This window comes from Hemitrygon akajei, unplaced genomic scaffold (assembly GCF_048418815.1).
Source record: "Hemitrygon akajei unplaced genomic scaffold, sHemAka1.3 Scf000048, whole genome shotgun sequence".
NCBI lineage: Eukaryota > Metazoa > Chordata > Chondrichthyes > Myliobatiformes > Dasyatidae > Hemitrygon > Hemitrygon akajei.
This window is the reverse complement of record NW_027331934.1, coordinates 7,451,025-7,465,010: the sequence shown is the minus strand read 5'-3', so window position 1 is coordinate 7,465,010 and position 13,986 is coordinate 7,451,025. Positions and strand designations below refer to the sequence as shown.

At 40.5% G+C, this 13,986-nt stretch overlaps 1 protein-coding gene across 1 annotated transcript in view; it reads right to left on the bottom strand.

The window, feature by feature from the left end:
* LOC140720913 (uncharacterized) overlaps positions 1 to 13,986 on the bottom strand; it is a 171,617-nt gene that overhangs the window by 116,122 nt on the left and 41,509 nt on the right. The window lies entirely within an intron of this gene.

Genomic DNA, 13,986 nt, shown 5'->3' with positions numbered 1-13,986 from the left:
CCATGACCACTGGTTGTTGTCCCACCCAACCTCAGTGGAAAAAGCTGCTTGCATTTATTTACCCAATCTTCTCCCTCATAATTTTGTATACTTCCAACAAATCCTCAAAGCAGTGTGTAATTTCTTTGTTTATGTTTAGAGCCTTTTTTAGGTGTATAAGATGATGAGGGGCATTGATCGTGTGGATAACCAGAGGATTTTTCCCAGGGCTGAAATGTCTAACATGAGGGAGCAGAGTTTTAAGGTGCTTGGAAATAGATACCGAGGGGATGTCAGGGGTAAGTTTTTTACACAGAGAGTGGTGGGTGTGTGGAATACATTGCTGTCTATTTGCGTGAGAGTGTTTCAGTTACTGTGGGGCCAGGACCCATGCAGCTCAGTGGGAACAGGGAATAATACCAATGGAGTGAGCCAAACTGAGCCAGGTCACAGATTGGAGATGGCAGAAATGCTCCTTTCTTATAGAGACAGGAAAAACATCAGAGCGTTTAATGCTCATTCCAGATACCAGCACAGTGCCCAATTACAAGATGATTTCTCTCTCCAACTTGTGTTGAACCTCACATTAACAGTGTGATGTCAGTTCACAGCTTCACAACTCAGTGATCTCATCTGAAATGTTGTCCTACACCCACTGATGCATTTTGTTAATCTTTTTACAGGTTACGAATGACAAGAAATTTCTCTATGGGAATCTAAAACACACCACGCCAGTTTTGTTTTCTCTGTCCAGATATTTAATAAGTGGAGCAAGGGATTCACTCGATCATCCTTCCTGCTCAGACTGTGGGGAGGGATTCATTCGATCATCTGACTGACTGGCACGCCTGTCATTTTAAACAGGTAATTCCCATTCATCTGCTCAGACGGTGTGTATGGATTCAGTCGGATATTTCAACTAAAGGGACGTCAGCAAGTTCACACTGGGACAAGGCCATTCACCTGTTCTCTGTGTGAGAAGGGATTCAGTCGTCTTCCCACCTGTGGACAAACCAGTCAGTTCACACTGGGCAGAGGCCAATCGCCTACTCAGACTGTGGGAAGTGATTCACTCAGTCATCCACCCTAATGGTTCACCAACGAGTTCACACAGGGGAATGGCCGTTCACCTGCTCAGACTGTGGGAAGGGATTCACTTGGTCATCTCAGCTACTGAGACACCAGTCTGTTCACACTGGGGAGTGGCCGTTCACCTGCTCAGACTGTGGGAAGGGATTCACTTCGTCATCTCAACTGAAGGTACATCAGAGAGTTCACACTGGGGAGAGGCCGTTCACCTGCTCAGACTGTGGGAAGGGATTCACAAGGTCATCTGAACTGAAGGCACACCAACGAGTTCACACTGGAGAGAGGCCATTCATCTGCTCAGAATGTGGAAAGGGATTCACTCGGTCATCCAACCTACAAGCGCACAGGTCAGTTCATACTAGGGAGAGGCCATTTACCTGCTCAGACTGTGGGAAGGGGTTCACCTGCTCATCTCAGCTACTGAGACACCGGTCAGTTCACACTGGGGAGAAGCCGTTCACCTGCTCAGGCTGTGGGAATGGATTCACTTGCTCATCTAAACTTAAGGTACATCAGAAAGTTCACACTGGAGAGAGGCCATTGGGAATTGGGAACGATGGCAACTGCTGAGTACATCTTGTTGGAGTTGGAGCTAATAGATGTTGAACAAGAGTTACTTTTATTGAAATTACTGCAGCGCAGAAAAGAGAGAAGTTTTTTCCATTTCTTCGTGCAGTCTGCGATGACCAAACCGATGTTTGTGGAAATTTATTTCCACAAATTTGATGCCATTTTCAAGTCTTTATTGTGTGCCGACGTAGGGTCGTGCAAATGTACATATTTTCTGACTTCCTCACTTACCCTCTCCTCGATTTGTTCCACTTTCCAACTTCGAAGCAGCAGGAAATGCACAGGAGGAAATTGGCTGCTACCAAGTGGACCAATCACAGTTCTTGCAGTCTGTGTTACCATAACGCATAGTTACAGTTTTGGGAATGTGCGCGTTAGGCTACATTAGGCAAAAGACTCTCTTGGAGGCGCTACATGGAGTCGCTTTCCGGCTTTGCTCTGTTCATTTTAAATTTACGTACCATCCCTTTAATATCTTTATCAAAGTGTTATAACACTTTTATATATTTGAATTTGAATTTTAATTGACTTTAATGGCTTATAGAGGAAGAAAGGCATTAGCTGAAGGCAAGGAAACTGGCAATGGAAATGGGAAGAAATAAGATGTCTTTGATCAGCCCAAAAAGTCTCAACTTACTTTAATCTTCTGGATGAAAAACTTGATAAAATATTTACTATGTTACGTATTCAGGCAACAATAATTATAGATGAGTTAGACGAAGGGTTTTATAACAAATAACACGTTTATTAAACACTGATAACAAACCCCCTTCAAATGTAAACAAACCCAAACAATGATCCGAGCCCAGCTGCTCAAACAGTCCTTAATAGCGTTGCAGTCCCAAACAGTCTTCAAAGCGGTATTGAAAAGAACTCAGTTCGTTAAAACGGTATGCCGAAAGAAAACAGACTTTAAAACGATATGCCGACAGTTCAAAAGCTCACGGTACTTTTAAAAGGAGAGACTTTTTAAAGCGATGTAAATTCTCTTCCACGTCGATGTCCTTCGATTCCCAGCGTCGAACTCCCACGTCGAATTTTATTAAATATAACAACTTAAAGTGACTGACCTTCCTTCCACAATATTCTCAATCTCCCGCTTTTTCCAGCGGAGACTATCATGAGAATAGTAAACGAAATCCTTCCGAATGAGGATCACACAAGGTCGAAGTCAATCCATCGAAAATCGATTCTTCTCGATGTCCATCTTCCAAACTTCACTCTCCATCAGCAAAGAAACCGTTGGCTCTGACCTTTTAAACTTTAGGCATTATATAAAACTTCATTTTTAACTAAACTGCGTCATCACATTAAATCACACAGTGATATGAAGTCATCTCGGCAAATCCAGCCACGAACTGCCCCACCTGACAGGGTGGGTCTTCCTTTTATACCCTGTAGAAAAAACCTGTCACATGACCTCTACTGGCGGGAAAATGACATCACTCCAACATTACCTCATGTCCAGTATAACTTCAACCCCAGTCACGTGACAAGGGTACCACTGTCACGTGTCACGGGTACGTAACAACTACCTTGGAAGTATGGTTAAAGGAGAGCGAAGGTGGATTGGCAACACTTGAAAAGAAGAACGAAAAACAGTAGCGACAAATTTCAGTGCTTATTGAAGCTGGCAAACAGAGTGATCACAAACTGAATTCTTTGGAAAAGAAATGAACTTCGACCACTCATACATTGGAGCAGAATAAAGTCAAGATTATTGATTTGGAGAGTCGAAGCCACAGACTGAATTTGCAAATAATAGACTCAGTGAGGACGTTGAAAGTCGGGAACTTACTCAGTTTTTTTCTCAATTCTCAATGGAGGTCTTTGGCTCGGAGGTTTTACCTTCTCTTCCTGCACTCGACTGTGCACATCGGGCGCTGAAACCAAAACCATCGAAAGGGTTAAAACTGCGTCATGTAATTCTTCGATTTCACTATGTGAATACTAAGTCATTCAGATTGCTCGTCAGAAAGGAGTTACTGAGCATGAGAATCTTAGGTTTTGTTTGGTTGAAGATGATTGTCCTGTGGTTATACAAGAATGTTTTAAAATGGTGATTTCAGAATTATGTCAGAGGACTCTTCATCTGTCTTTGTTATATCCCACTCACCTAAGGGTTGCTCTGCCTGCTGAATGGTTTAAATCCATGGATGAAGCAAAACAATTTTTCGAAGATCTAAGTTTGAGCGCATATGTCTAATCTTTTGAAGATCAACGTTTGAGCTTGGATGTCAATTAAATTTACAATTCCTTTATGTCTGTGTGTATCTGGTTTATTAGTTAATAACCAGCTTATAGATTTGGACACTTTAGAACTTTGCCCTTGGGTTGATTACAGTCGTACTGTGTTTTGACGTTCGGATGTTTACTATGTTTCCATGTTAAAGTTCCTTTCTTTTACCTTCATTTTTTTCTTATTTTATTTTTAATTGTTTGCTTTTGAAAATTATTAAGACTCTGATTTGCTGATTATTTCCTTTTTCTTGAAATATTATTAAGATTGTATTTTGTGTAATTTTTAAAGACCTCGTCTTTTAAAATGGTCTGCAATAGGCTGTTTTCTCTGAAATGTGTTTGACATTCCTCATAATGTTTTGATTATGGGTGGTTTGTTTATTCTTTTTTGTAATTTGGATATTTTCCCTCCTGGGAGATGGGGGTAGAGAGGTCCTTAGATTGTTCTCTGGCTGTCTATTGGCCAGGTTTTTGGTCTTTGTGGGTGGGGGATAGGGCTATTTTTAGTCTAGTATTTTTCTTTTGGGCTGAATTGAAGCTACAAAAATGTCTGTATTGTCATAACTTCCGGTTCCTCTTTAAACTTTCCCTATTCCTGATTCGTGAGTTTCCTATGCAATATGGTTAACCCTTTACATACTACATTGTTTATTTAAGGAAAATGGATATCATTAATTATGTTGGCATTATTAATTTTGTTTCATGGAGTATGAATGGTTTGAATCATACAATTAAATGGAAGAAGATTTTTAGAGTTTTTCATAGACTGAATGCTCAGATTATCTTTGCGCAGGAGGCTCATGTGAAGAAGAAGGATAATCAGCACTTCTTTAGGTTTTGGAAAGGCCAGCAGTTTCACTCATTGACTAAGGTGAAAGGTGTTTCTTTTTTCTAGACTCCTGGAACTCATTTGTTCACTACGATACAATTTCAGACCCGTATGGTAAATCTCTATTAGTCTCTGGTTAACTTTATAACGACAAATTAGTTTTGGTTAATATTTATGCACTAAATACTGACTATCCTGAATTCTTTAAGCACTTTTTTCTACTTTTTCTCAATTTAAATGAATATATGGTAATAATGGGTGGAGATTTTAATTGTTGTCTGAATCCTATGATGAATGGTGGTTCAACTCTATTTTACTTCAGGTCATAAGTTTTGTTAATTTCATTGAAGAACAGATTGCCTTTTTCTTTTCAACTAACTCAATGGAAGAAATTTTCAGTGGGATATTATGCAATACCTTTAAAACATATATCCAAGGGCAAATTATATCATACTCTGCTGGATTGAAAAAACAAATTCTTAATGAAATATGTACATTGGTTAATAATATTAAAGAAATTGACAGAAAATATTCTTTTGCTCCATTTTAAGTCTTTTTAAAGAGAGAATTTAACTTCAGATGCAACATCATTTGTTATTAACATCCCCGACTGAAAATCAGTTACTTAAAACTAAGAGTCAATTTTATAAATATGGTAATAAATCGGGAAAATTATTGGGTAACCAATTAAAACTGATTTGGCAAAACTTCAGATTAATAGGGTTTGCAAACGGAAAGGTATTTTGATGGTTGACCATGGTGAAGTTAACAAATCTTTACAAGAATTGTATACCAATCAGAATTCCCTGATGATTCTACCATAATCCATGAATTTTAAAAGAAATTAAATATTCTGAAATTATCAGTTAATGAACGTTTAGTATTAGTCACACCGATTACTGAAGAGGAAGTCAGCAATTTATTCAATGAATTCTGGTAAAGCTCCTGGTTAGGTAAAAATTTTAAAGATTATTTATAGGTAAATTACCACAATCCTTTTATGAAGCATCTATTTCTTTAATTCCTAAAAATGATAAAGATCTCACTGAATGTGCATCATACAGACCTCTATCTTTGTTGAATGCAGAATCTAAAATCCTTTCTAAAATATTAGCAATTAGATTGAAGAAGGTATTGCCACAAATTGTCTCTGAGGATCAGATAGGATTTATTAAAAATCATTATTCACATTTTAATGTTTGGAGGTTAATGAACATTCTATACACTACTTTATCTAAGTCTCCAAAATGTGTTATCTTGCTCGACACCGAGAAGGCATTTTATACACTTGAATGGGAATTTTTTTTTACTATACTTGATAAATCTAATTTTAGCCCAAAATTTATATTTTGGATCCAATTGATATATCATATACCTTTGGCGTCTGTTTCACTAATAATCAGAGATTCCCTTTCTTTAGGCTTTTCCAAGGTACTACACAAGGCTGTCCTTTGTGCCCCTTACTATCAGATATTGGCCTGGAGCCCTTGGCATTGCTATTCGTGATTCACCCAACATATCTGGTGTTACTCATGGGGAATGGGACGCATGAAGTATCGCTATATGCAGAAGACCTGTCACTATACATTTCTAATATAACTCGGAGACCTGCCATGTGCAGAAGTTCGCTGATGACACGGCCATAGTAGGGTGTGTCAGGAATGGACAGGAGGAAGAGTATAGGAAACTGATACAGGACTTTGTGATATGGTGCAACTCAAACTATCTGCGTATCAATATCACCAAGACCAAGGAGATGGTGGTGGACTTTAGGAGACCTAGGCCACATATGGAGCCAGTGATCATTAATGGAGAATGTGTGGAGCAGGTTAAGATCTACAAGTATCTGGGAGTGCAGTTAGACGAGAAGCTAGACTGGACTGCCAACACAGATGCCTTGTGCAGGAAGGCACAGAGTCGACTGTACTTCCTTAGAAGGTTGGCGTCTTTCAATGTTTGTAGTGAGATGCTGAAGATGTTCTATAGGTCAGTTGTGGAGAGCGCCCTCTTCTTTGTGGTGGCGTGTTGGGGAGGCAGCATTATGAAGAGGGACGCCTCACGTCTCAATAAGCTGGTAAGGAAGGCGGGCTCTGTCGTGGGCACAGAACTGGAGAGTATAACATCGGTAGCAGAGCGAAGGGCGCTGAGTAGGCTACGGTCAATCATGGAAAACCCTGAACATTCTCTGCATAGCACCATCCAGAGACAGAGAAGCAGTTTCAGCGACAGGTTGCTATCGATGCAATGCTCCTCAGACAGGATGAAGAGATCACTACTCCCCAATGCCATTCGGCTTTACAATTCAACCGCCAGGAGTAAGCTATGTTAAAGTGCCGGGGTTAGGACTGAGCTTAAGTTACCATTCAATGTATTTAAATAGTTAAGTATTGTATGTAATTAGCTTTGCTACAATAAGTGTATGGGACATTGGAAAAAATGTTGAATTTCCCCATGGGGATGAATAAAGTATCTATCTATCTATCTATTTCAGAGAAATCCATTCCTGCAGTAGTAACACGACTTGCTCAGTTTAGTAGTTTTTCTGCCTATAAACTGAATCTTAATAAAAGTGTGCTTTATCCATTAAATATGCAAATCTCAATGTATAGACAGTCATCATTTAGATTGGTTGCTGATTATTTTATTTATTTGGGTGTTAAAATTACTAAGAAGCACAACGATTTATTTAAAGTTAATGTTGACCCTTAATTGATCATGTTAAACAATTGTTTACTAAATGGTCCCCATTGTCCTTATCCTTGATTGGTTACATTAATGCTATTAAGATGATTATTTTACCTAAATTTCTGTATCTATTTTATGCAATATAAATTTTTACCCTAACTCTTTCTTTTTGATATTATTGATTCTAAAATTTCTTCATGTATAAGGCAGAATAGAAATTCCTGCTTAAGGAAGAAATATTTACAGAAGTCAAAAAAGGAAGTCGGATCCCAGATTTTATTATTGGGCAATTAATATTCGATATTTAACTTTTTGGACACAAGAGTTGGATGAAACTCCGTGTTCAGGATGGATGGATCTCGAGCGTGAGTCTGTACGGGAGTTTTCATTGGCTTTTATTTTAGGGGCTTTTCTCCCCTTTGCACTTACTAAATTGAATAAACAAATGGTAAATCCAATAGTTAAACGTACAATAGGAATATGGTTTCAATTTTGTAAATTTTCTGGACTGAATAAATATATACTGTCAAGTTCTATTATATCTATTTTTTTTTCTTTCAACCATTTAAATTGATCAAGCTTTTCTTTCATGGAAAACGGGGAAAATTATGCTTTCATGATTTATTTATGGATGATTGTTTTATGTCTTTTGAGCAGTTTTCTAATAAATATAATTTGCCTGGATCACACTTTTTCAGATATTTACAGATTGGAAACTTTTTGAATGTTATTTTACCTTCTGTTCCGATATCACATCAAATTGAAGTTACGGAAAAAAAAGTTCAAATCCATATCAGAAGAGTTTATTATCATTTATATATGATTTAATTATGAAAATACGCTTAGATACTTCTGATAAAATTAAGAATGGGTGGGAAAGAGAACTTCGGATACCTTTACCTATACAGAAATGGGAGAAAATTGTTCAACTAGAAAATTCCTTCCTCAGTGTGTGTCAGACATGCCTTCATACAATTTAAGGTGTTCATAGGGCTCATATGCCCAAGGATAAGTTAGCTCATTTTTACTGCCATATAAATCCTGTCTGTGATAGATGTAATTCCGAGGTAGCTTCATTGAAACGTATGTTCTGGTCTTGTCCTCTTCTAAAAATAATATTGGAAAGATATATTTGATATTATCTCAGTAGTTCTGCGTATTGATTTACAACCACATCCTATTATTGCAATATTATTTGCAATGATGCAATATAACTACCAGTGATAGACTCTAGTCAACTATCCTCATCAGCTTGTCGTCTAATTGCATTTGTTACATTAATAGCCAGAAGACCCATTTTACTTGAAAGATTCCAATCCCCCTACTACATTGTAAAGGTTTTCCGAAGCCTTAGCATGTCTAAACTTGGAGAGAAAAAATACGAGTGGTACTGTGGATCCTTCGGTTAAATTTGAAGAGACTCGGAGACCATTTAGTCAATATTTTCATATGATGTAAGTTGACCCTTTCCGAATCTTGTGTAATAAGGTTTTGTTCATGTATAGAGGAGCGGAGTTAACGACAAATAATAATTTCAGACATTGTGATATGACAGCCCAATCTTTGTCTATTTGTTTTTATTTAGTTTAGATTTTTTTTCTAGTATAGGGTGTTTTCCCCTTATAAAAATCTTTTTCATGGTTAGTTGCTATGAGATTGGGAGGTTAAACTATATTTGTCATTTGGAATTGGTGTTTTTACATGTTAACAGTTATTAATGTAATCCCGATCTCTTTATATCATTACTATTATTGCTATGCTTATTAAATTTGAAACTTAATAAAAAGATTGAAAAAGAAAAGGAAATTGGCTGCTACCAGGTGGGCCAATCACAGTTCTTGTCCTCTCCGTCGCTGCGACGCGTAGTTACATTTTTAGGAATGTACGCGTTCGGCTACGGCATACGGTACAGCCCAGGGTGCAGCGTCGGGGACGCGGCTACGTAGAGCACACGGCGTAGCCCGGACGGAGAAGAATAATTCAGGCTTCAATGTGTGGGAAGGGATTCACTTGGTCATCTCAACTACTGAGACACCAGCGAGTTCACACTGGGTAGAGACTGATCACCTGCGCAGACTTTAGGAGGAGATTTTCACAGCCAAATCAACCAAAAGTGCATCATTGAGTTCACACTGTGGAGAGGTTGTTCATCTGCTGTGACTGAGGGAAGCGATCCACTCAGTCATCTAACCTTACGTAACTTTCACTTCAGCTGGCAGTTTAATATACGGGGTGATAGCTCCCACCCAGCCCGGCCAAACTTCAGAAATCTCATTTGGTTGATGCTGTGTGATGTGTCCCATGTTACAGATCAGTACCCTGAAATTAAAAACGATACACAATATGCAATTAAACGATTCAGCTCTATAATTCTTACTTTGACTATAGGATTAGTAAAGAAAATGAAAAAATAGAAAAAGGGCCCACTCTCTCCATTCATGTCTTCTCATCTCTCCCCAGCAAAAAACCGTGAAAATCTCTCTTCCAAACTCACAAGAAAGAATATTTCTTTCATTGCACAGCCCCACACTCGAAAGCCCTATTTCCTCTAGTCGTAACCTAAACATTGCTGCCACAGAGAAACCATTACCTCAGCAGCAAAACATTACAGAGAGGCCGTTACTTCAGCAGGGAAACCTTACAGCGCGTTACACTTACGACACACTACCGGTTCACACAGGGAGAAAGTTTCAATGAGCTGCATGCTGGATATTTGTCCATCACCGTTGCTGAATGCAATTTCGAGAGTGACTGTCGGTGCTGAACTCTGCAATTATTGCTGCTGCTCACCACACCCGGTTCTGCACCCTGGTCACTGGGCATAACAGAGGTTTCTTGTGCTGCATATTCACTTTTAATGGGACTAGATCTGTGACAAATAAATCAGTTCTATATTAAACGCTGTCTCCGGTACTTAGTGAGTTTATTACACACCTAGTGTACAGCAGAGAGTCAACTCAGGCCGGCTGGACCCTGCCAGTGATTCTGTTCCACAGCAGATCTTTCAAATCCTCCCCTGTTGTTCACCTCTCACTGTCCCTGTGAATGAGTTCCAAATAGTCACCACTCTGTGGGTGAAGAGGTTTCCCTTGAATTCTCTGCAGACCGAAGAAGTCGAGCTGACTGCAGTTCTGTCTGAGATGTTCTTCGTCCCTCAAATCTCTATGCATCACAAAGAGGAAGTAGTATTCTAAAGCTCAGGTGACAAAACCGTGGCTGATAAGAGAAACCAAAGAAAACATAAAAACCAAAGAGAGGGCATAGAGCAAAAATCACTAGTATGTTGGAGGATTGGGAAGATTTTAAAAACCAACAGAATGCAACTAAAATAATTAAGAAGGAAATGATGGAACACTTAAGTGAGCTAGCCGGTAATATTAAAGAGGATACCAAATGTTTCTTCAGGTAATTGTACTGTAAAAGAAAGGCGGAAGCGGATATCGAACCACTGAAAAGTGATGATGGAGAGGTAGTAATGGGCTGGGGGTGCAAGGTGATGGCAGATGAACTGAATATCTCTCGAAGACCCCGGCAGGAATATGGAAGTACCAGATGTCAGTGGACTGAATGTGTGAAGTTACGTTACTCGGGAGAAGGTTCTTTGGAAACAGAGATGGTCTGAAGGTAAATAGGTTCCCTGGATCAGATGGTATACACCACAGAGATCTGAAAGAGGTGGCTGAAGAGATGTGGAGGCGTTAGCAATGATTTTTCGAGTATCGTTAAGGAACTAAAATCCTAAGTTAGTTTTCCCTTCACTACTCCCCCTCTCGCAGTTTCACCTATCACCGACCACTTCTTCTACCCTTTTCACCCCCACACTTCTTCCTCTGACGTCTCATCTTTTCTTCCCCCCAGTCCTGATGAAGGGTCTGGGCCCGAAACGTCGACTGTTTACTATTTCCCATATAAGCTGCCTGGCCTCCTAGGTTCCTCCAGAATTTTGTGTTTGTGTTGCTTGGATTCCCAGCATCCACAGAACGTTGCAGTTGATACAGATAAGAGACAGATAGTTTGGAGTAAAGCTGCAGTCTGCAAAATGACTTCGATAGGTTTGGTGAACGGACAACGAAGTCGTGGATGAAATGTACGGAAATGTACAGTGTATGCAAATGTACGGTCATGTACAATTGTGGAAGGAATAAGGGCGTAGAGAAAAAATAAATAAATGGGAGAAAATTCAAAAATCAGAGGTGCATAAGTACTTGGGAATCCTTAAGCAGGAGTCCCTAAAGGTTTGCTTGCAGATTGTGTTGATGAAGGATGACAACTGTAATGTTAGCATATAAGAACAAGGATGTGACACTGTGGCTTTAAAACGCATTGGTCAGATTGCTCTTCGTGTATTGTGAACAGTTTACAACCTGCAAAAACAGATGTGCTCATATTGGAGCGGGTCCGGAGAACATTTACGGGAATGATTCCAGCAACGGAAGAGCTAACGAATGAGGAGTGTTAGATAGCTTTGACCCTGCACTCGCTGGTATAGAAGAAAGAGAGGGGATCTCATTGAAACCTATTAAATATTGAAAGGCCTCGACAGCGTGGCTCTGAAGAAGATGCACACTATACTGTGTGAGTCTGGGACCACAGGTCACAACCTCAATGTATCGGACATCCACTGAGAGCAGAGATGAGGAGGATTTTCTTTCATCAGGGAGTGGTAAATCTTTAGAATTTATTGCCACGGACGGAGTGGAGGCCAAGTCATTGAGTGTATTTTAAATGGATGTTGAAAGATTATGGGGAGAAGGCAGGAGAATGGGGTTGAGAGATAATCAATTGGACAGGAACGAGTGGCGGAGGAGACTCGATTGACTGACCAGCCCCTGTCTGATATCTCATGGCTCATGGTCTGAAGAAGAGGCCGGTGAGGTTGCATTAGGGTTAGGATTTTGTTAGGGTATCCACGTCTGGATTATTGTATTCAGTTATAGGAAAGAGGACGCTAAGCTGGAATAAGTGCAGAAAAGATTTACGAGAATGCTGCCGATACTCGAGGCACTGAGTTCTGGAGAGAGGTTGGGCAGGTTGGGACTTCACACCTTGAAGTGCTGGAGATTGAGGTGACATTATGCAGGTGTTCCACACTATGAGTGTACATAAATGGGGAATGTGCGCAGTTGAGTGATCTCGGCCTTTTCTCCTTGGAGCGACTGAGGATGAGAGGTGACCTGATAGACGTGTATAAGATGATGAGAGACATTGATCGTGTGGATAGTCAGAGGCTTTTTCCCAGGGCTGAAATGGTTGCCACAAGAGGACACAGGTTTAAGGTGCTGGGGAGTAGGTACAGAGGAGATGTCAGGGGTAAGTTTTTTACACAGAGAGTGGTGAGTGCGTGGAATGGGCTGCCGGCAACGATGGTGGAGGCGGCTACAATAGGGTCTTTTAAGAAACTACTGGATAGGTACATGGAGCTTAGAAAAATAGAGGGCTATGGGTAAGCCCAGTAATTTCTAATGTCGGGACATGTTCCTCACAATTTTGTGGGCTGAAGGACCTGTATTGTGCTGTACGTTTTATATGTTTACTTTTCTTTTACCCCATTTTTGTGGAATCAACAACCAGAGGGCACCGGTTTAAGGTGAGAGAGGATTGATTTAATAGTGATCCCGGGGGACAATTATTAATCCACTCTCACTTCCGGTTCATTGTTTAACTAACATGATGAGGGTACTGTCAGGTTGGAGGAGCAACAACTCATATTACATCCGGGTAGTTTACAACCTGATGACATGAACATCGACATCTTTAACTTCTACCTCTACCTTTTTTTTCATCAACCCACAGGCCCGTCTCCTCCATTCTGTCTCCACACTTCTCTCTTCCCCACTGCGGATCGTCTCCCTCTGGTTCCTCTTTTACTTCCTTTTGTCCCATGGCCCGCTCTCTTATCGTATCAGATTCCTTCTTTTCAGTCCTTTGCATTTTCCACCTACCACCTCACAGCCTCTCACTTCATCTCCCACCTCGCCCACCCACTCACCTTCACTCTTATCTGGCTTCACCTATCACCTACCAGCTTGGACTCTTTCCACACCCCGCACCATCTTATTCCGGCTTTTCCCACTTCCAGTCCTGATGAAGGGTCTTGGCAGGAAATCTGTTTTGCTTTATCCCCTCTATAGAAGCTACCTGACCTCCTGACTTCCTCCAACATTTTGTGTATGTTACTCTGCATCTCCAACATCTGCAGAATCTCACCGGGACAGAGAGCAGAATGCAGAGAGAACATCGGGTCTCACTAATGTCGAGGAGGCCACACCTGGAAAACTGAAAACAGTAGATGACCCCAACAAGCACGATGTTGAAAAGTTGCCTCATATGGAAGGACTGTTTAGGACCCTGACTAGTGGTGAGGAGAGTGGTTTGGGGCATCTCTGGCACTTCATCCACTTGCAGTTGGCTTCCAGCCCCTACACCCCTTCTTATCGCTGTAAACCTTTCCCTTTTGTGGACAACACTGCCACTTGATGGTGATTTACCACATTAACAGGACCCCCTGATTTGTGGACTCCATTGTCACCAGGTGGCGCTCTGCCGCAACAACGCTGAGAGACAGAAATGTGACGCTGCAGCCTGCTGAAATG